Source organism: Rhinolophus hipposideros (assembly GCF_964194185.1).
Source record: "Rhinolophus hipposideros genome assembly, chromosome: 2".
Taxonomy (NCBI): domain Eukaryota; kingdom Metazoa; phylum Chordata; class Mammalia; order Chiroptera; family Rhinolophidae; genus Rhinolophus; species Rhinolophus hipposideros.
Genome location: NC_138048.1, coordinates 99500050 through 99522866, shown reverse-complemented (window position 1 = coordinate 99522866; position 22817 = coordinate 99500050). Strand labels below are relative to the sequence as shown.

General features: G+C 42.6%; 1 protein-coding gene across 1 annotated transcript in view; it reads left to right on the top strand.

Moving 5' to 3' along the window:
• The window catches only part of TIAM1 (TIAM Rac1 associated GEF 1), a 347472-nt gene that overhangs the window by 49796 nt on the left and 274859 nt on the right, over nt 1–22817 (top strand). Inside the window, exon 2 of the mRNA XM_081076606.1 lies at nt 12071–12123. The gene's annotated coding sequence lies outside the window, so the exon portion shown is untranslated. The remainder of the gene's footprint in view (nt 1–12070; nt 12124–22817) is intronic.

The window sequence follows — 22817 nt, the reverse complement described above, 5'->3', positions numbered from 1 at the left end:
GATTTTGACATGTGAACTTGGGGGTGGGGTGGGGTGCATAATTCAACCCAGAATAGAGGTTTAGTTTTTTTCCTTCCATGAGAGCGGAGAGTCTTTCTCTTGTGAGGAATAGTAGGTATTAGTACCTAGTAGGTGCTTAATAGTCTTCTGTTATGGATTGAATTGTGTCTCCCCAAATTTATATGTTGAAGTCCTTACCCCCATGTAGCTGTATTTGGAGACGGGGCCTTTAAGGAGTTAATTAAGATTAAATGAAGTCACACGTGTGGGGCCCTAATCCAATAGGTGTGGTGTCCTTCTAAGAAGAGTCAGATACACCAGAGTAACTTCTGTCTCTGCGTGCACACAGAGGAAAGGCCATGTGAGGACATAGTGAGAAGGCCACTGACTAAAAGCCAAGGGAGAAAGGTCTCTCCAGAAGCCAGCCCTGCTGGCACCTTGATCTTGGACTTAACAGCCTCCAGAACGGTGAGACGACACATTTCGGTGGTTTAAGCTACCCACTCTGTGGTACTTCATTCTGGCAGCCTGAGCAGACAGAGGTATTTTCCTCTCTTCCAAAGGTGACAGCTCAGTGCGGATCCATTTGTAGTAACATGGGCCATTGTTGAGGTCAGGGCTGGTGAGCCTGCCTTTACGCCGGCACGGGGCAGGGTGGTGGCTTCTCCTCTGTGTTATTTCTAGTCTTATGCCTTCATTTAATGGACTGGATAACTGAGGATGAGAAAGCTTAAGCATTTTGCTTAAAGCCACTCGAGCAGATTAGGCAATGGAACCTGAGGGTGAATCCAAGTGCTCAGAGCTCGCTTGGGTAAATCCAGGACAGATATATTTAATTCTTTATTTCAAAATGCAGTTTATAGTGACATGTAAATGCCATTGAGTAGGAAGGAAATGAAACAAAGTGGGTCAGTGACACACCGCACTGTTTTGTGATGAATGTAGGTTAACTGATTTAATGGAAAACCATAATTTAAGTGAAAGTGGACTTGAAAAGCTTAAGCCCTCGAAAAATCTCCAACTACCCAATTATGACCAGGATAGAATAAGTGCCGCTTTTTGAAGCTAAACCTTTTATCAGCAAGCATTCTTGCTCTGCCTTGCAGTTAAAACCATTGCTTTAATTCAAAATATATTTATTGAATGGTGACTACGAGGTCGGACAATTACGTTCACGAACACATCCTAGAAAAAGTGCTACATACCTCATTGCTGAATATCACTACGGTCACCTTCGAAGTACCCCCTTGGGAAGCTATGCACTGACGCCAGCGCCTAGTCCACCCTTCAAAGCAATTTTGGAATTTTTTTTCTGGAATGGCCATCAGAGCTGTTGTCGTATTACCCTTGATGTCCTGAATGTCATCAAGATGTCTTCCTTTCAATATTTCCTTTATTCTCAGGTAAAGAAAGAAGTCACTGGAGGCCAGGTCAGGTGAGCAGGGAGGGTGTTCCAGTACAGTTATTTGTTTACTGGCTAAAAACTCCCTCACAGACAGTGCTGTGTGAGCTGGTGCCTTGTCGTGATGCAAGAGCCATGAATTGTTGACGAAAAGTTCAGGTCGTCTAAATTTTTCATGCAGCGTTTTCAGCACTTCCAAATAGTGAACTTGGTTAGCTGTTTGTCCAGCTGGTACACATTCATAATGAATAATCCCTCTGATATCAAAAAAGGTTAGCAACATTGTTGCAACAAGTTCGGGAACTTAATTGTCAGACCTGTATGTGCCTGGCTTGTGCTAGGCATTAAGCACCAAGAGCTAAAACTCACAGTTGCTGTCCTGAATGAGCTGACTAATGGGGCCTGCTCCATGGACAATGGTCACACTGTATTGTAAGTGTTACCTAAGAGGGCGGAGGGAGGTAATTACAGTTTGCTGTGGGAGCACATTGGGGGAGGGGGCGTATTTCTCATGCAGACCAGGGCAGACATCAGGGATGGCTTTCCGAAATGAGAAGTAATGTTTAAGCTGAGGTTTGGGCAAGAAGTCCTGGTTATTCAGGCAAAGCTGAGTAATGATGTCTCAGGCAGAGACAATAATAAGTGTATTGTCATGGAAGGGTGGGGGGAATAGCCCACTTTGAGGACTGTGTGCCCCTTCATCTCCTTTCTCTCCTTCTTTTCTTCCTTCCTTTCCCCTCACCAGTTCTGTTTTGATAAACTGACTCCATGAGGTGAATAAAAAGGCCTAAGTTGTAGTTCATGCCAACTTCCATGATGTAAATATTCCTACTATGGCTACTAACACGATGTCCCCTGGCCCATAGTATTTCGGAAAGTATAACAATTGGTTACAAGTCTGCACAATCCCACTCAGTACGCTACTGCCTACCACCCGTCCATCCTCCAGTTATCCCTCTATCCTTCCATCCATAAGCTTTGTTTTAACCAAACAGAATCATAGAAATAAATCATGTTACAGATTTTAGAATTTTTTTAGTCAAGTCCTCTCATATTACAGACAAGAAAACTGATATCTAGAGAGAGAAAGTGACTTTCTGAAAGTCTTTTTGTAGAAGTGAAGTACTGGACTGTGGTCTTCAGAATTGAAGTTTGCAGCCGCCTCCCTTAAGTAAAGAAAACACAAACTCCGATGTGGCTTGGTAATTCCTGAGTTGGAGCGATGGGGAATTCATGTTGTACACACAACAGTTCTGTCAGTGCCTGCTTTTCTGTGGCAGTCCTAATACTCATGAAAGTGTTTTTGTTGTTCCTGTCTCAACAGTTGCGGGTTCCCAGCAGGCTCACAATTTCCTTCGTAGGGGTTTCAAAATGTCCCTGTTGAAATAACATTCTTTTCCCAGTTGGTAGCAGTGAGCTTCAGAATTTAATTTAGCAGTTGGCTCTTGATATTTATTCAGTCTTTGGTGTTTCTGGATTTCATTTGTGTGTGTATGTGTGTGTGTGTGTGTGTGTGTGTGTGTTAGACATCTCTCCTTTGGGACTCCAACTCAAGCCACCCATATGTGGTATTAACCAGCTGTTTCTTTGGAGCCCCATTTGTGTTGAGCTGAATTTTCTTGGACATACTCACGGAGCCGAAAATGTCTTTTCTCCTTCCTGTCCTTCGTCCTGTGTGTCTTGGGACTTTGGGGAGATGAATAATTGAGCCTGCTTTTGATGGTCTTCAAATTATTGTAAACTCTGAGAGAAGATGGGTGACTCTTGCTATCTGAGACACTTTATTTTTGAAACTGTGGAAAAATTGGCTGGTGAATTGAATGCTCCAGAGGACTCCATTTAAAATGTTGTAATATTGAGTAGGGAAAAAAAAACACAACAAACAGGTTGCCAGGCTATGCACTGGCGTAGGATGTCATTTGTGTAAAAAGTAAGCAAACAAATTGGTGGTTACCTCTGGGGAGTGAAAATTAGAGTAGTAGTGAGTTAAAGAGAAAACTTTTACCTTTTAACCTTGTATGTTTCTGTTTTGTTTAATTTTTTTTTCTTTTTAATTGCAGGCTTGTAATAAAGCAAACCCAGACTAAACAGAAAGTGTGGTTATGTTTTAATTGCACTCATCTGGACATGGTAATAAACTCTCTATTGTCTTCTTAAGACAACTTGCCATTTGTCCTATGTAAACTTTACATGTGCCTGGTTCATAAATTAGAACTTAGTAATTTTAATTTTTTTTCGATTACAGTTGACATTCAATATTGTGTTAGTTTCAAGTGTACAGCATAGTGGTTAGACATTTATATAACTTATGAAGTGATTCCCCTGGTAAGTCTTGCCCCCATCCGACACCATATATAGTTATTGCAATATTTGTGACTATATTCCATAAGCTGTACTTGTAATTTAGTCATTTTAGATACAATTAATTTTGGTTGCTAGAAAATGATAATTGCATAGCCATTCAAACCTGCTTAGTAAGGCTGGAAATTTAAACTTACACTTCACTGTGAATTCTCCCTTCCCATAATAATTTTCATCAATTCTTTCTTAATGAGATTAATCACCTGTTTGTATGCACTGCCTAGGCTGATCATCATTCAGGACTTTCAACCGAGATTCTAAAAACCACCTGGAGACGCTCTGTGAACTGACATAGGGCCATAATGTGTTTCCAGTGCTCCCTGACTGTGGAGCTCTTGGCGGCCTTGGGCATCGAGTGCCATTAGGTTTCATTGGCCTGCCCGAGCGGCATCCTGTTTCTTGACACCAGTGCTCCTGCCTTCCCCCTTATTTCTCCTTAAATGAACTTCTTTCATGTACCTGGCAGCCCTGTCCTCATGGTTAGGATGACCTCTGGTGTTCCTGATCTCAAATTAGGAAAAATAAATTCAGTCTCGTTCCCTGTAGCCCCGAGCATTTGAAAAGGTAGGGAATGTGTGGGTATTGTACAAGAAAAAGATCAGTTTGGAATAGCCGAAATGGAAAAATCAATGTGAACTCTTCTCTAGGCATTTGCAAAACGAGGCAGGTTGCCTGTCCCAAAGGACTCTTCTAAAAAGAATTTCCGGAAATGTGTGGAGTAGGCAAATGATATGTTATTGATGCAAAGCACAGTAGTGATTATGCTAGTGGAGGAAAATAGTTCCTCTATTTCACAGCCTGTGCAAACCTAAGTTATTAGGTTGAATGATGTGAATTACCAAATGGAGCTACCAGGACAGTTCCATCCAGCTCAAATTAGGAGAGCTTATTTGCTGAGTTGTAAGACATGGGAAATATGTGTCTACATTATGAAAGGACATGAGATGGACATGCCTTAAGGAAACCAGGCATCCTTTATTTTTTTATTTTTTATTTGAACCTGTCTGTAATGGTTAGTGTTCACTTAACTGACACTTGGTTGTTGCCTCACTTGCTTTCAGAAAGTATCTAGAGCAAAATTGGTTGCCTAGCAACATGTTCCAGCCCAGGAGGGTTAGAGAATGGGTCAGTGATTAACAATTATGTATAATCACGTTTAAAAATGCATAGCAGCCTGCAATATCCATGCTCTGACCAGCAGGAAGCATCAGCATTCTGCTGGCCGGGGTTTATGGCTATTGTATGTGAATTTATTGCAATTGTGGTTTGGACCTCCTGGTTGCAATTAAGAAAAACTTTGTGGTGGACCAAAATAGGCGTAGGGTGCCCCTCTATATAGTATCCATTTTGCAGAAGCATCTGACACCCGTCATCTGGTTACCTGCCTATCTGGACACTCATTTCCTTTGGAAAGTGAAAAGAAAAATGAAGAATTTGGATATTTATGATTGTTGTCATTTCAACAAATTGGTCGCTGTTAGTGAATCTGTAGTTTGCCAAGAACAGGGACACACAAAATGAGTGACAATGGCCCCGTCGCTTCACTGAAATCATTCTTTCAAGAATTATGAATCCTGTGCAGACATTCTTCCCGAAATGGCCCAAGCCCTTAGTTTTTTCTCTGCCTTCTATTCCAGCAAAAAAGTAGACAATTTTTTTGTAATCTAGTCCTTACTTAATCTTTCTGTCAGCACAAATATCAATGGTGTAAACCCCGAAAACGGCAGTAAAGCTTAGGAGGCATTTTTATAACTCTGGTAAAGCCAATAAGGCACAATTGTATTGTTGGGAATTATTGACTGTAATTGGCCAATCAATTTTTAGGCCCTTTCCATTTGTATGTTGTTTAATCAACAAAAATAAATCGCCCTGCCAACCTTGAAAGCTCCAAGTCGGGGAACGGTGGCAAATATTTTGCTTGCCCTGCCCAAACTGCTTTCCAACAGAAGTATCTTAATTGGAGATGATTTATATCCAGAACCGTGATATTTTATCATTTGTCTGAAGAAGGAAAATGCTGTGTAAGCAAGCAGTATGCAGCCGTTTAGGCATTGGTTTTGACATTTATCTACACTCTTTAATCCCTTAGACGTTTCTATAAAAATGACCTTTCCTAGCCCTTGTGGCTAATAATTCAGGCTCCAGCTCCTGAATAGTTGTCAAATTGTCTCCATAACCTTTGGTTGGAGTCGGGTTTTGCTGGGGAGGACTTTTGAAACCTAGGACTTTCTCTCTTTTTCTTCAGGGTTCTACTGTCCCTGACTTCCGCTCTCTGAGCCTTTGGTGGAAAATGGCTGACAGCTTAGTGTTGAGTGTGCCCCAGGGAAATGAGCCACTGTCTTGCGTTGTTGGTGGGAAAACATCACTAGCCCTGGCCTGAGACAGGGGGTGTCAGGGTACATGGGGATTCTGATGTGAGTGGTGACAAACTTCCCTGAGATTTGCAAGAATCCAGTTTTTGCTTTTGCTGCCTTCTTTGCACTCCAGGGAAGGGGGAGAGAGATGACCAGAGTAACATTTATTTAATGCCTATACCATGTGTTTTTATTTCTCCCAATTACGCTGTGAGGTAGCTACACCCTTATGCCTGGGAGGAAGATGAAGTTCAGACAACATGAGTAATGAGCTCAGAGTCACACCGCTTGTGTGTGGAGCGGCTGCCGTGACATCCCATTCAGTCTGTCTCCAGTGGCCTTCCCATTTCACTTGGCTGCTGGGAGCTGGAGAAGACCTTCCCCCTTCCTATTTCACTGTACCAGTTTTCCCCAGCAGGGCCCTGGGTGCAGGTACTGTAGTGTGGTGGTACCTCGCGGTTTGTGATTGTTTGTTGTGTGCCTGGAACTATTCCAAGAGCTTTGTGTGTGTTAATTTATTTAATCCTTGGTCACCTATTAGCAACTGCTACTCTGTTCTCACAGATGAGGAAACTGAGGCACAGAGTTGTTGGGGTACTGGCCCGAGGTCACATGGCTAATAGTTGGGGACATCAGGATTTGAATCCAGGTAGTCTGACCCACATTCTTAGGGGTTTACCTTCCATTGAATGCACCCGTTTGTTCAGCATTCTTCATGCTCCAAGCAGCTCAGATGAAAGAGGAAAGAAAAATAGTCAAGTCTTACAGAACTTGCTTTAGACTTTGTTATGGGCAGCGGAGGCCATTGACGTACCAATTGCCTTGATTCTTGGATCATTCATTGATTTTCAGCTGTATCGGGATGCCCTTCCTGCTACCTTTTCTCCATTTCCGATTGGCTTTTTCATGCCTCCATTACAGGTCCTTGGGGCCCTCTCAGACTGATGGGAGGCCAGCTGTTCTCCAGGGACAACCAAGAAACCAACACCGTGACCTGCAAATCATTCCATGGGCAAAACAACGACAACAAATTTAAGTAAACCTAGGAACCAACATGATGCAAATTCCACAACTTCTAAATAGTGTCCTGTAAGTAACTAGTTCCAGGAAACCAGTGGAATGGTAAAAATCCAGCAAGTGGCTGAAGCTCCGTGCTGTGTGAAATAGGGCACTGGCTTCCCACTGGGCAGCCCCAAGCCACAGGAGCTTTGGGTGTCGGGATCAAGAGATCCCTGGATCAAGATGGAATGAGGAATTTTGACATTTGCTTGGAGCAGGAAGTCCTGCAGCAGGTCAGATCAGTTAATATAATGATGACGATCATGCCTGCAGAGTATTTCTGATGGCAACCTCTAGTCAAAACGTTTTGCATATACGAATCATTAATTGGGCACCAATCTCTTTAGACAGATGTTGTTATTATGCCCATTTTACAGAGGAGAAAAATCCACTCTGTTAAATGTACAAGGTCAGACCATGAAGTTCGTGAACTTGTTGCAACGATATTGCTAACCCTTTTCGATATCACAGGGATTTTTCATTATGAATTTGTACCAACTGGACAAACAGTTAACCAAGTTTACTATTTGGAAGTGCTGAAAAGGCTGCGTGAAAAAGTTAGAGGAAAATGACCTGACCTGACTTTTCGCCAACAATTCATGGCTCCTGCATCACGACAATGCACCAGCTACACGGCACTGTCTGTGAGGGAGTTTTTAGCCAGTAAACAAATAACTATTGGAACACCCTCCCTACTCACCTGATCTGGCCCCCAATGACTTCTTTCTTTATCTGAAGAGAAAGGAAATATTGAAAGGAATACATTTTGATGACATTCAGGACATTAAGGGTAATATGATGACAGCTCTGATAGCCATTCCAGAAAAAGAGTTCCAAAATTGCTTTGAAGGGTGCACAGCTTCCCAAGGGGAGTACTTGGAAGGTGACCATAGTGATATCAGCAATGAGGGATGTAGCACTTTTTCTAGGATGAGTTCGTGAACTTAATTGTCCGACCTCGTATATTGTAATTTTAGGAACATTAATATAAAAAACACATCTTAGAATCAAGGACATACAGTGCTTGGCTTGTGCTTGGTGGTGCCAGTATTTGGCTGCTCTTTGGAACGCAGATGCCTCCTTACTAGATGGGCCTTGAAAACTAGCTGAAATGTGCTGGGCAATACTACAGCTGGCATTTATTGAGTTATTACTGTATGCCAGACACTATTCTAAGAACTTGGAATGAATTTTTGAATCCTCACAGAAAGCTAGGTACTATGATGATGGTTATGCCTGATTTATAGATGAGAAAACTAAGTCAGAGAGGTCATATAGCTTGTCTAAGTCCACCCAGTCTGTATGTGGCAAGGACAAGAGGCCGCTGGGCTCTCCACCACGGTGGCCTGTGCCTCTGAGCTAAATGCCCCTGGTACAGCCAGGAAAAGGACTGGGAATGGACATAACTGTAGGGCTGTGTCTCGGTTAGAGGCACTTCTCTCCTGCCTTTTCCCAGGTGGCTCGTCACTCCCTCTTAGCTTCCTTCCTGGTGTGGAATTAAAAGTTGATTTTGTAGGCTTCTATTTGTTTGTTCCCGAGATCACCCCAGTAGTGAAGGATATGAACATAAAACCTACCTGGAAAGGCATTTGTTGGGTCTTGGAGGCACATTTCTCTCTGACCTCACAACAACTCTGTGAGGTTCATACTGCAGGCTCATCTCCATATTGCAAAGGGGGAAGTTAGCCCAGGGAGGGCGAGCCACATATCCTTGGTCACACAGCAGGTGAGGTGCAGAACTGGGCTCCAGCCACAGTGGACCCTACTCTCTGCCCCCAGAATGGGGCACCTGCTGACAACTCTGGGCATTTCCTGCAGGCTCAGCTCTGCCAGTCTGCTGTTTCCGGAGTTTTTCTCCTCCTGAGCTGCTGCCTCCACACTCTCCTTGCCTCAGCAGCCCGGAGCTTTCCAGAACAACAGGATGAGCTTTTCTACAGCCCCGGAACTGTTTTGCTATTGCTTGTGCATCTGAGCACCTGCTGAGCTGATGAGCTTTTGAAATGTCACTTGAGTGTTGGAAGGGAGCTGTGAGTGATTTGTAGGAACACTCAATCCCAGCTGCCTGCTTGGGGTGGGTGGTGGCATGTGGAAAGGGTTGGCGGTTCCTCTTGTGCCCAGCCCCCTCTGTGAGGACAGGAGGTTGTCTTCCTGCTCGTGAGCCTGGCACAGGTACCCATCGTCTGCCTAGTCAGTTTTTTCTTCTCTTGGGCAGACAGTGGCAGTTTCTGTGCTATGTTTCTCTTACAGCCCGGGCTCTCCCATTTTTGGGTCAATTTTTGAGAGTACAATAAATTTTTGACCTTTTGCTTTCTGGATTTCTTATGTCAGAAAACTGCACACATACACAGAATTCTGCATATAAATTCTGGATTTTTACTTGAACCCTTATACTTAGATCCTCTTTGGACATACCCCACTCCTCCATACACATACCACAAAATCTAGCTTAAAAATTAGGTTTTCTTTATTTTCCCTCTTCTCAATTGAGGGCAAGTATGGAAAATTAAATGGTTATCTGCCTCCCCTCTTTCTCTTTCCACTGTTGTCCTTCAAAGGTCTGGCAGGAAAATATATGACACACTCACAGAGGTGACAGAAGAGAGTTTAATGAATGCATGTCATGGGATTAAGAAGCAGAAAGGGGACAGTAGCTAATGGAGGAAGTGAGGTAACAGGGTCACAGGAGGAAGCCCCTCTGACTTAATTTGTTCAGACTGTTATAACAGAATACCACAGACTGGTGATTTATAAATGACAGAAATGTATTTTTCACAGCTGTGGAAGCCGGGAAGTCCAAGATCAAGGTGCTGGCAGATTTGATGTCTGGTGAGGACTCATTTCCTTGTTGACAGATGGCTGTCTTTTCTGTTCTCACATGGTGGAAGGGGTGAGGGAGCTCTCTGGGGTCTCATGTATAAGGGCACTAATCCCATTCCTGAGGGCTCCATCCCCATGACCTACTCACCCCCCAAAGTCCCCACCTCCAAATATCACATTGGGGATTAGGTTTCAACATATAAATTCTGGGGGGCATATTTAGTCTATGGAGGTCTTCAACCTGTAGAACTAGGGACAGAGGGAGAAGGTTGCCTGAGAGAAGGTGTAACTTGTGGAGAGACCCCTAGGTGACCCTGCAGGGAGGAAACAGAGGATCTATGCTCCTTCCTTCTTTTATCTCCTGGCGTCTGCAGCTATCTCCCAGGGGGCTAGAGGGCCAGAGCCTGGTTGATGCAGGCCATAGAGGTCAGCCTCCCAGGGCACAGATCCTGGTGGAAAAGGTGGGAAGGAATCTGAAGGGCAACCAGAGAACGTTTAGCACATCTTCCTTCAGATTCTTAAACAACTTTACCAGCAGATGGCGCTGTCGAGAGTGCAACCGGGCAGCTTTGTTTCCTTACATGCTCTCCCTGGGGACTGGGCATCATGGAAAATTGCTTAGCTTGTGCTATGGAGGTTTTGTAATTCTGTTAGTGATTGGAAGCTTCCTGTTTTTTTTTTTTTTTCAGATGCTTTTAAACCCAGTGTTTTAGGTTTTTTTCCCCCTCTATTTTTGTTTTATGCCTGTCATTGCAAGGACACTTTGAAAGGTTTCATTACGCTTCATGATGGTGAACCAGCCTGCTGCAGTATCACAGGGAACCGTATATAAATTAACTCACATGGCATTATGTTCAAAGATAGTTTCCCCTCATTATTGGTTAGCTTGATATGTAGAAATGGGCATTTCTCGATTTTTCAAAATGGAAATTGTATGTGGGGAAGCAATTGAGAAATTAAACAGATGTTATGAGTATTATACTGTATAAGGAATTATGAGGCAATGGGTGTAACTGACACCACCAAGCTTGGATCTGGGAGATCTGGGGTCTGCTCCTGGCTCCTGCTCACGCTTGTTCTGTAACTGTTCATCTCTATAAGGTGGAGTTCCCATTGCTAACACAGACTTTCTCCATAAGCAAACTTTAGTCGGGCTCCTCTGAGCCCTCTTTTCGACTAGACTTGCTTTGCCCAGTTTTAGCAAGACTCTTGCTAAATCAGTGTAGAGTGGATCCCTTATCCTTGATATTTTGATCACCCTGGGCTGCCTTCAGAAAGAATCGTATTGTCTGTTGGTTTCATGAGAATCCCTATACCCTGATATTTCCTCTTAGTAATTTTCCGGCTACCGACCCCCTCACTCTGCTTGTTTGTTATATTCGGAGTGGAGCCTTTGTTGCAATAGTCCTGAATAAAGTCTTCCTTGTCATTGTAAAAACATCAGAACAGATTTTCTTTTAACGTTATCCACCATAAAACCTTGGAGTTGTTTGGACCCTCAATTTCGTGGGCCATGTGGAGCTCACTATGAGGAGCCCACTCACCCACTGGTGAGCTTGTTCTCATTGTTGAGAAGTTGGCCTTGATCTCAAGCTTGAAATCTGCTCTTATTTTCGCTCATTGATCTCAATTCTGTCTTTCCTTGAAACCTGTTCCTCTCTCACTAAGTGAATAAATCAGCTTCTTAAATTTTATCCATCTCGAGGAAAATACTTTTAAACAGCATCTGTATTGCCCTTCTTGCTTTATTTAACAGCATTCTCAGCCTGGTTGAACATATGTTGCAGATGCTGTGATATTGTTACTGTAGAAGTTGTTTAGGGAGACCCCCCCCCAAGGGGGGGTTGAATCTGTGTGGACTCTGTCTTTATTCTAAAACTCCTGCATTACTCTGCCTCTCTGCTTCTAATTTTAAGTCCTTTGTTTCTTTCCTCTGCTGTTAGCTCTTGCTGATGTCTTGTTTGATACAGTTTAATAAATGATGCACTTCTTTTTCTTTTATGGAATAAAGTGCTTGGGTTTTGTGAAAGATGTTTGTCACTCAGAAGTCTTTTTTTTTTTTTTTTTTAATTTCTAGGTCGATGGCTGTGTTCCAGATGTTAACATTATCAGAAGCCTGACTTCCACATGGTGAGCAGTTTACACTCTCATATATGCCCTATATGCTTTGAAGAACTTTCTAGGTGCATTCAGGGTATATAAATATATTTGCTTTTTCATTTGTTTACCATATTGTCCTAAATCTGTTCCTGGCATTTGTTAATTTTCAACCCTGCCTTTTCTGCATTACTTCATTCATGGGTATATTTGAAAATAACAACTGATACGGGATCAAAACAACCAAAGTAATTTGCTTGAAGAAGAATTTTAGGATGAGGTGTAAAAAGAAAATCAGATTTATTTATAAATATTTCAATATGACTCTCCATGAACAATAATTCATTTGTTGATATCACTAAGTATTCATGTTGAGATTTCCCTGATTATCTCATAAATATTTTTTCACAGTTAGTTAAAAATACCTCAGGTTAATCAAAGGATTTAAACAAAATTCACACAGTCTCTTTTAATATTTATGTTATCTATCCCTCTCTTATTTTCCCTTGCAATATATTTGGAGAAGAAGCTGGATTTTTTGTCCTATGGAGTTCCTCATGATACAGATTTTGCTGCCAGCATCCCTGTGTTATTTAAGATGTTTTATTATCCCCCAAATTTCCTATAAACTAAAGGCTTAATCAGATTCAGGTTCAATTTTTTGGTAAAAGTATTTCATACATGACAGTGTAACTTCTGCCAGGTGACACATTCCATCTCTTTTTGAAATCTTAATATTGACAAGTGTTATTAATCTAATCATCCATTATTAGGGTCCCCATCAGTTTTTTACCTCACAGTTTTAGCAACCATTGATGATCCATAATGGATACCTGGATGCGTTTTTTCCTTAAGGTTTGCAAAAAGGTGATTCTCTCATTCTGTCATTTATTCTGTATTTATTAGCTGGAAAATCTCTATAACGAAGAACTTAAAAATTTTCCTTCTTCTACCCTTAGAAGAGGGTAGAAGTAGTCAAAAGTATGGTGATGGAAGGAGATCTAACTGGGTGGTGAACACACAATGTGATATATAGATGATGTATTGTAGAAATGTACACCTGAAATCTATGTAATTTAACTAATCATTGTCACCCCAATAAATTTAATCAAATACAAAAATGATAAAAGAAAAATAATCTTTTCAAAAAATTACCTTGAGGGTACAGTTTGTATATAAAAGGCAGAATAATGGCTTTGTTATTTCCTCTTATTTACCAGATTAATGAATTAGTTCTATATTATCCTTAAGATGACCAGTGAATTTTTTATGAAAGATGTCATTACGAACTCTTGGATTGTTAACATATTTGACATTGGGATAAGGATTTGGTGGAAACAATAATAAAAAATAACCTCTTTTTTTAGATGTCTAAGTTCTACTTAATAAATGTTTCTATATAATAAGAAAAAGGAGGGACTGGGAGATGTGGAATGAAAAAGGAAGAGACTAGAATCTATAAGCATAATTGAATAGAAATAGGACAGAAATAGAATAAAGAATAAGCATGCTAAAAATAAGAAGATAGAAAAAAAAAGGAACCATCTGGAAGGAGAGGACTAAGGAGTGATGAGGGAGGTGATGGGCAGTAGGGGAACGTGTCAAGAGCCAGATTGCACAGGGCCTTGTAGGACATTGTAAGGACTTTGGGGGCCATTGGAAGGACATGACCTTAGCTTATTTTTTTTAAATGAGAATATACTGTTGGGAGGGGGGTCAAGAACAGAATTAGTGAGACTAATTAGTAGGTGACAGTGACTCGAGTACTGGTGATGGAGGTAGTGAGAACCAGCCCAATTCTTAATGTATTTTGAAGGTAGAGATAACAGGATTTGCTGATGACAGAATGGGGTGTAAGGTGTGAGAGAGGAGGAGATATCCTGGAGAGGGAAGAGCCATGTGTATTTGGGGAATAAGAAGTGACAGTGGGGGACCTTGGCTGCTCCAGGCTCCCTGGACCCTTCCTGGCCATTCAGCAGGTAGGAGTTCAAGGCTGGGGTTGGAAAAGCTTGTCTACTGAGCTTTTCATTCTTGAGTGGTATATGAGTTGCCAGGCAGGTTCCTTCTCTGGTAGACCAGTTACCTCTTTCAACTCGGTGACCACAGCCTGCACCCCTAGACTTGGCTATTGCCAACTACTAAAAGGGCCAGGCAGTTTGGGGAGGTTACTATTGACCCTCGAATGGACACCCAGTTCAGAAGGTAAGCCCCATGATGGAGTAGAGGCGGCTTCTGTGAGGCTACACACTTGTATCTTGAGAACAAAGGTTGTTGAGAACTGTTTCCTACCTCATGTATCTAAACTTGATTTTGGTTTTAGAATAATAATCCTGGGTATGATGGGCTATCTTCAGTGTCTTGGTGGGTAGTTTAAGATCAACCCGATCTCTTTGCTTATTCCTGCCGTTTCTTGCAGGCAGGTCGTAAGTGTGCTCTGATTCACCCCTCCTTTCTAGCACCCTGAAGACCAGAACAGTGATTGGCAAGTTACAGCCACGGGCCTGTTTTTGTAAATAAATTTTTATTGGAACACAGGCACAACTACTTGTTTTTGTATTGTCTATGGTTACTTTCATGCCTTGATGGCAGAGTTGAGTAGTTGTGACAGAGAATATATGTCCCACAAAGCCTGAAACATTTACTGTTTGGCCTTACCAAAGCCAGTTTGCTGTCCTCTGGGCTAGGAGATAAGCAGAGGATGAATATGAGTAAGGCTCACACAGAAATATTCCTCATCACTAAAATGCCACTCAGCCTTAGTACATGTGGATGTGAAATTTTGTGGCTCACCAATTGCGGCTTCGTTATTAGACTAACTTTATATCCCTTTGCTCATACTTCTACATGTTAGATGACATTTACTTATATTTGAAAGGAAATATAATTCAACATGGGTAGGTTCACTTTACATGTGGCGTCATTTTACTGGGTAGATAGTTGAATATTGGTAATCCGGAAGTTTAGCATTTTGAGACCTTACTTGTTATACTCTCTTCCTTAGATAATATAAACCTTCTCTTCCATATGAGCAGACTGTTATGTGGTTTGTTTTGCTTTTGTGTGATCAAAAATTCTCCATCCTTTCAGTGACTATGTTATGTTAAGCATTTTCAAAATAAGTACACTTGCGTATTTCCTCCTAAGTGGAAGTCAGCTAGTTTTTAATCTATGCTATTCCTTTTGTCTTTTGGCTATATTGTGTGTTACATTATTATGGATGACTGTGGAATTCTTTGTGTAAAAAAAAAAAATTGAAATAGATCTCAAATATAAAGGACTTTTCTTTCTTAATTGCATCTTAATGTAATAAAAACCAGAGTGTAATTATTAAAAGTGGTAGAAAAAAAGAATTAAAACAATAAAAATTGCTTAGCAAAGATCTTGTTTCATAATGCATTCCGAAATAATTGGTATCATAATGTGTAATTAATAATCTTTCTTTGAAGTGTGAAGCTTGGGAGGGTAGGGGACCTCTTAGGACTTGGTGATGTCTGAATTAGTTGCTATGGTAACACTTTTGAATCTATGCACAGATTGTAGCATTTTATTACCTGCCTTGTCAGTTTCTTGTTGTTGTTGATAGAGGGAGGTACTAAAGAAGGGCGAGGACAGAGGGAGGGTTCTCGAATGCTTGACCAGACACCCACTACTGCCCTGAGTTGGTCAGGGAAGAGAGGAGAGGAGAAGTTCCTCAGTGTAGGCTGTGGCTTTAGCTCAGGCTGCAGGGAAATTTGGGAGTTGGAGTACACCAGGTGGTGGACCTATTTGGCCCAGGTGTCAGGTTGATCTGGGGCTTATCCTTGAAACAGGCTGAGAAGCTCCTTGGCTCATTTTCTAGACCTGCCCCCTAATCTGGCCCTGTGGATCTTATTGCTGAGATGACCAGAAGTGATGAGTCCAGGGAAATGTACCACCAGGAAAAAGAGGGGAAGGGAATGGACTCCAAGGCTCAGAGGCAATTGGCTCCCCGAAGCTTGGGAGACCAGAACATGCAAGATCGTAAGTAAAAGTAGTAGGAGAGAACATTCCAGGCAGACGCGAGCTTTTATTCGCTGTTCCTTTGATTCAGCAGTTCCTTGTCCGTGACCCATCATGTCCAGGCTACTTCTCAGAGAGGAGGTGGTGGTGGGTGCTGTTCACTGTCCCCTGGTTGCTGAATACCTGAGCCCCTGCCTCTTGGTGGAAGTTAGCCCCGTGTGACTGTTAAGAGGCCACACGAGAGCTTATCTTTTGAGTAAATCATGTTGGGGGGTACGGGGAGGCACTAATTTGAAAGAGACTACTGCTGCTCAGAAATTTTAGGCCTGTTCTTTGGAAATAGCTTTTAGAGTCTGGGGTGTGTTCTTTTGAAATATCTTCATCAGGGGCAAATATTTCTCTTTTTGGGTGGTTTTGATTTTCAGTAAAATTCTGAATGCAATTGCCCATCAATTGGTTTTCTACTTGCATTCTTGTCCACAGACTGGTCAGAGGGATCTAAATAGCACTGAAATCTTATTATTCTTCTGCTTGGAACTTCCTCTGACTTCCTACCACCGTGGGTTTGAAAACCAGACTTTCTGCCATGGCTGCAAGGCCTCAAGTGATTCGGCGCCACCTGCCTCTCACCTTTTCTCCTCTCAACTTTGGGCACTTCCCACACCAGGCTCAGGCCTTCCTCCTTTGTGCCAGGAGTCCTCTTCCTCCAGCACCACCTGGCCTGCTGGTCACTTCCTGTAGGGCTCTGCTCAAGTGTCACCTCCCCTGACAAGCCTCCCTGAGAATCGCCTGTGAAGGAGCAGCTCCTCCCTAGCTCCCGCATCACCTCTCATCACGCCGCTCTAGTCTCACCATAGCACTTGGGGCCATCAGAATTCTCTTTTTAGTCACTGGTGTGTCACTGCCTGCTGTTCCCAAGGCCACCAGTGGCCTATTGCGTCAGAGGCTGCCCCAACCCGGGTGCTATCACTCAGGGACATATCTGCTATGCAGGGTAAATTCTGCAGTTGGATTGTGTCTTAGGAAGAGTTTCCCAAGATGACTACATTGAGGGAATAGTTCAGAACTATGTGTTCTGACCTATCTTGGGAACAAAACCAAGCCAAAACCAAGACAGTTTTCTATGGAACCTCATGTGTTGGAGTAGTCCGCAGCATGGAGGCTTATAACACAGGTTGTCGATCTTGCTGTGGTTTTAGACCTCAGTAGCCCTGCCCCCACAACCTGACCCCAGCACAGTTTCACTTGGTTAACAAGGAAATTCTCACAGATCAGAGTCTCTCAACCTCAGGGCTTCTGCTGACACTTTGGGCTGGATTATGTATTGTGATGTAGCCTGCCCTGTGCATTGCAGGATGTTTTGCTGTATGCCTGGCCTTTGCCCATGGGATGCCAGTATACTGCCCTAATTGTGACAACAATAGTGTCTCTAGCCATCACCAAATGTCTCTGGGGAGGGGGGAGTAAAATCTCCCCGGTGGAGAACCATGGGTCTAGAAACACCTGCATACCCAAGAGTCTGCCAACAACATTTTGTACCATCCTTTATCACTTACCCATTTGTGTGGATCAAATTTATTAGTGTCTAAGAAAATACACTGAAACAATAGCATGTTGTTTAAGTTGGGATTATGTTGATGACTGGAGTTTTGATTTGTAACTGACGTTTGTGGTCTTAATTTCTTTGTCATCATTGTCCCTAGTTTTTTCCCTTCATCATCATTTATAAACTGTCCCCCTCCAAGGAGGATGTTGCTCTTGGGTGGGCATCGTGTGAATTTGATACTTAAAATCAGTCTTGTCTGGAAGACATCTTGAAGGATCTTTGGGCAAAGCATGTACAATTACTGTCGGCATCATCCACACCATCCTGTTCATCCCCGCTATTCTAAGAATGAGGAAACTAAGTCATGGTTCATGCCAGAGTGATGACTGTGGAGGTGTTTCTGGAATTTGCTTGCACTTTTGTTTTCCTTGTAGGTTGATGCCGTAACCTTAGCAGAGCTCCCCGAGGGCTCTTACCTCCCCTGGGAATCACCGCTAGAACCTGAACATGAAGTGCCACTGTCCTAGACTCATTGAGGATTTGCTAACCAAGAGTTCTTAGAAAAGATGATCAGGGAAGATTTTAGGGGAGTCAGAGAAAGGGAGGGACACAGAAGTACCTTAAACAACATAGACATTTAACGGAAAAGGGAAACTGTGTGTTAAAAACAATGCAAAAGGAATCATCAGAGGGGGAAGGACGAACCCCCAGATAAGGAACTGAAGGATCCAGTCAACCAAATGCAGCGGATCTTATTTAGATAGATCTAGATTTGAACAGATCATGCGTGCGTGCTAGAGAGAGAGAGAGAGAGAGAGAGAGAGAGAGAGAGAAGAGAGAGAGAGGGAGAGAGAGAGAGAGAGGAGAGAGAGAGAGAGAGAGAAGAGAGAGAGAGGAGAGAGAGAGAGAAGAGAGAGAGAGAGAGAGAGGGAGAGAGAGAAGAGAGAGAGAGAGAGAAGAGAGAGAGAGAGAGAGAGAGAGAGAGAGAGAGAGAGAGAGAGAGAGAGAGAAGAGAGAGAGAGAGAGAGAGAGAGAGAGAAGAGAGAGAAGAGAGAGAAGAGAGAGAAGAGAGAGAAGAGAGAGAGAGAAGAGAGAGAGAGAGAGAGAGAAGAGAGAAAGAGAGAATTAGAGACATTAAAAATCTTAATGGATAATTGCAGTATAGAAGAATTTTTTTGAGGTGGCTGTCAAAATAGTATTGTGATTATATGTAAGAAAAAGGTCTTTCTCTTTTAGAAATACATATTAAAGTATTTATAGATGGCATAATATGATGCTTGAGATTTTCTTCAAAATAAATCATCCAGTGTGGGAGGAGTACAGTGAAACAGGATTGACTAGTTGTAGTTGAATATAGCTACATGGGGATTATGTAGCCATAATATAAAATTCTCTAGTAAAGAGTTAAAAAGCAATTGAAAGCTGATCAACTTGAGTAAATTGCAAACTCCTTTGCAATTAAAAAATACAAGTAAACAATGTGAGACATTTATCAATTTTTGATCTTATGTTGAAGAGACTCTTCCAGGCCCAGCAGACGCTCCCCACTTTCCCTGGCAAAGTCCCTTTGCCCTGAGTGACAGGTGTGTGGGAACAGGAGCTGGAGGAAGCTCACTGCGTCGGCAGGGAGGCTGCCTCTCTGAGTGCGCTTGGCTGCCAGTCCCCACTGGGTCTTGCCCTCTCTGTGCCAGCAGAGAACCTGCGGTGTCCCTGGGACATTCCTGGGAAAGAAACGTGAAGGCCTTCCTCCCTGACCATCTCTCCGTTCCTTCTTCCCTTCCCAGAAATGATCTTAGATTCTCCCCACCCCCCCATCTATTTTATTATTGAAATGTCATTAAGTACAGGTAACCCCTGTATAACACGGCAATCTATAACACGGTTTTGCTCTAACACGGTTGGAGAATTAGAGAAATCCCCGAACAACATGGAGCATAATGAGTTTTAAGAGCAAAAGATATCTCATTTGAAATTTTTCATTCGAGAGTAGACGTCGTATCAGATTTGACTGCAGAATTTTAAAATTTATTAGAAGTTTAAATCCATTTTGTTTGTGGGGTATTGAGTTCAGAGGATGGAGGTATCTTGTCAAAAAGAAAACACCCTCGGTTAATGGTGCTTAGTAGTGATGATGAAGAAAACATTATTTAATACATATTAATATTGGCTGGCCCGGTGGCTCAGGCGGTTAGAGCTCCATGCTTCTAATTTCGAAGGCTGCCGGTTTGATTCCCACATGGGCCAGTGGGCTCTCCACCACAAGGTTGCCAGTTTAATTCCTCGAGTCCCGCAAGGGATGGTGGGCTCTGCCCCCTGCAACTAAGATTGAACACAGCACCTTGAGCTGAGCTGCCGCTGAGCCCACCGATGGCTCAGTTGGTTGGAGAGCGTCCTCTCAACCACAAGGTTGCCAGTTGGACTCCCCCAAGGGATGGTGGGCTGTGCCCCTGCAACTAGAAAACGGCAACTGGACCTGGAGCTGAGCTGCACCCTCCACAGCTAAGACTGAAAGGACAACAACTTGAAGCTGAACGGCACCCCCCACAACTAAGACTGAAAGGACAACAACTTGACTTGGAAAAAAGGCCTGGAAGTACACACTGTTCCCCAATAAAGTCCTGTCCCCCTTCCCCAGTAAAAAAATACATATTAATATTATACTTTTGGTGAAAATTGCTTTAATAAAGATATTTCTCTTAATTATAAAAATATAAGTATTTTTTTTTAATTTTTGGAAACTAACCCCCTTTTTTGTGCTAGTTCTTTGTTTCGTATAACACGGATTTGCATAGCACGGCATTTTTTTAGGAACCTAACAACCGTGTTATATGGGGGTTACTTGTATATGTGCCTTTGTAAAAGCTATGCAGAATCAAAATGAAAGTTCCTCTCCTTCTTTCTCCCTTGCCATCAATTTTATTGCCCTTTCCAGAAATAAGTATTTATAATAAAGTGATGAATGCTTTTTAGGTTTTTTTTGGTCATTATCACCATGTCAGATTTTTATTTTTTAATAATGCAAAAAAAATTTTAAGCAGTCACAGAAAGTTGTGAGTATAGCTCAAAACTTTCATAACCTCCACCCCAACCCCCTCCTCTCCCTGGAACCCCTTGATAGTAAGTTACTGACTGAGGTTCCACTACCCTGGAAATCTTAGTATGTGTTTCCTACATCCAGGGACATTCTCCTGCATGATCAATATAGGCATCGATATCAGGAAATTGATGTTGATACATTGCTACTTTCTAATCTTCAGACTCCAGTCAGATGTTGCTTATAGTTCCCATCATGTCCATTATAAACAAAGGATCTAATTCTGAATGATACAGATGTTGCATTTTATTGTCATGTCTCTGAGTAACTATTATGAGCTCTGCCTTATTCTAAACCTGGGAATTTATCAGCATAAGATATAGACAAAAATCTATCTTCGTGGAGCTTGCATTTTTTTTTTTTGGACCTTCAAATATTTATTTTTATATTTCATCATAAAGTTCAACTTTTAATTAACTATGTCCTATAAAACTTCCAAAACCCAAAGGGAAGTAGTTTCTTAAGTCAATTTAAAAGTAAAAAAATTAGTAAAACAATTTGCATGCCAAATTATTGGATAATTTAAACCAAAAGTGTTTAAGCAATTTATAAAAATGAAATTGAAACCTTCAAGGAATTTTAAGGAACCCAAAAGTGAAAACTCATTAAATGTATTTGAAATGGATTCTACAAATCAACAAAACCCCTAAATACATTTCCAGAAGTCATTTAAGGCTCACGTCTAACAGCAAACCACATTACCAAACTATGACTGACATCCAAGAAAGAAATAGAAATCAGTCAAACCCCAGCATTAGGTACCGGGTAGGTGTTCCTCTTGAGGAAGGCAGGGATTCCTCTTCTGCCCACTGTTGGCCAACGATCATGTGGGATCCATTTTGGTCCTTGCCACGTCTCAGGGCCATTTTCACACTTGGCACGCATGGAGCACGCCACTGGGCAATGTGGAAGAGCAGAGGCAAACTGGGAAATGACTGCCCTAGGCCAGGGCACCAATGCAGAGGTACTGTGTGAAGTTCAGCTCACACTACCAAATACCCAGAGGGAAGGGAGCAAGTAAAAGGGGAGGGAGCTGGAAAGGGCAAATGACCTTGGAAAGACCCTTCGGTACCACCCACTGGGAGGAGACACGAATGAGGTCCCTTCTGCTTCTTCCTTCTGATTGGCTGAATCAAAAAAACGGCAGCAGGAGCCAAGCTAAATGGGTGCGATTCCACCCTCCACTAATTGGCTGTGCCCAATTCTACCACCCTGTCTGATTGGGTGGGTCCCACGGCAATCCAACACTGCCCATCCCACTTTTTTTTGGCAAACGCGGCAACGCCCGTCATCTTTCACAATGCCCAAGCACCAGGAGCAAAGCCCGCCAAGAAAGTGCCCGGCAAAAAATACCACTCGCCAGGATGTCCACCCAACAAACTGCCACATCCACCTGACAAAGTCTGCCATATTGTCCCTGCGGCAAAACCTGTCAGGAAATTCATGCCGCAAAGACGAAACCACGCCATATGTTACCCTGCGGCAAGTGCTGGAGCCACCATCTTACACCATGTACCAGAATATTTCCACCGCCAAGCTGCGCACTAGAACAGTACTAGCATCATGCTGTGGCCTTCCCGCCACTTGAACACTGCGACAAAACTGGATCCGCCATATTGGACACTAACAAAGCACGCAGGCAGCCGTGCTGCGCAATGTGGCCAAGTTAAAGTGGCCATTTTGACCCCTGCCCCTAAGTGGGTTCCCTGCCATTTTCAATTAGCCCCAGGAAGTGTCAGAGAACAATTGTGATCATCTCACTTAGGATACCGCAACTCATGCAAAGCTCCTAACCAGCCCCCAATTAGCTCATTCAAAATATTTACTCATACTATACATGCAACTGCCTCGGTATGCCCCTCTAGCCTTACTGCTTCCCTATTTTATGCTAAACACGAACAACCATGGGCAGAGGCGTGCGGCCAGCCTAAAGTGGACGCCGTCTTTCTTCTCCTGCCTGTCCAGCCCGTTAGCCTCACTGCAAAATCATCTCCAAGCCAAAGCCGGAGGTCCACTCACACAACACCAAACGATTAGCAGCAAAAATTTGTAGACATTCCAGATAGTACAAGGAACCACTGAAATCAACCACTTTTCCATGCATTAAAA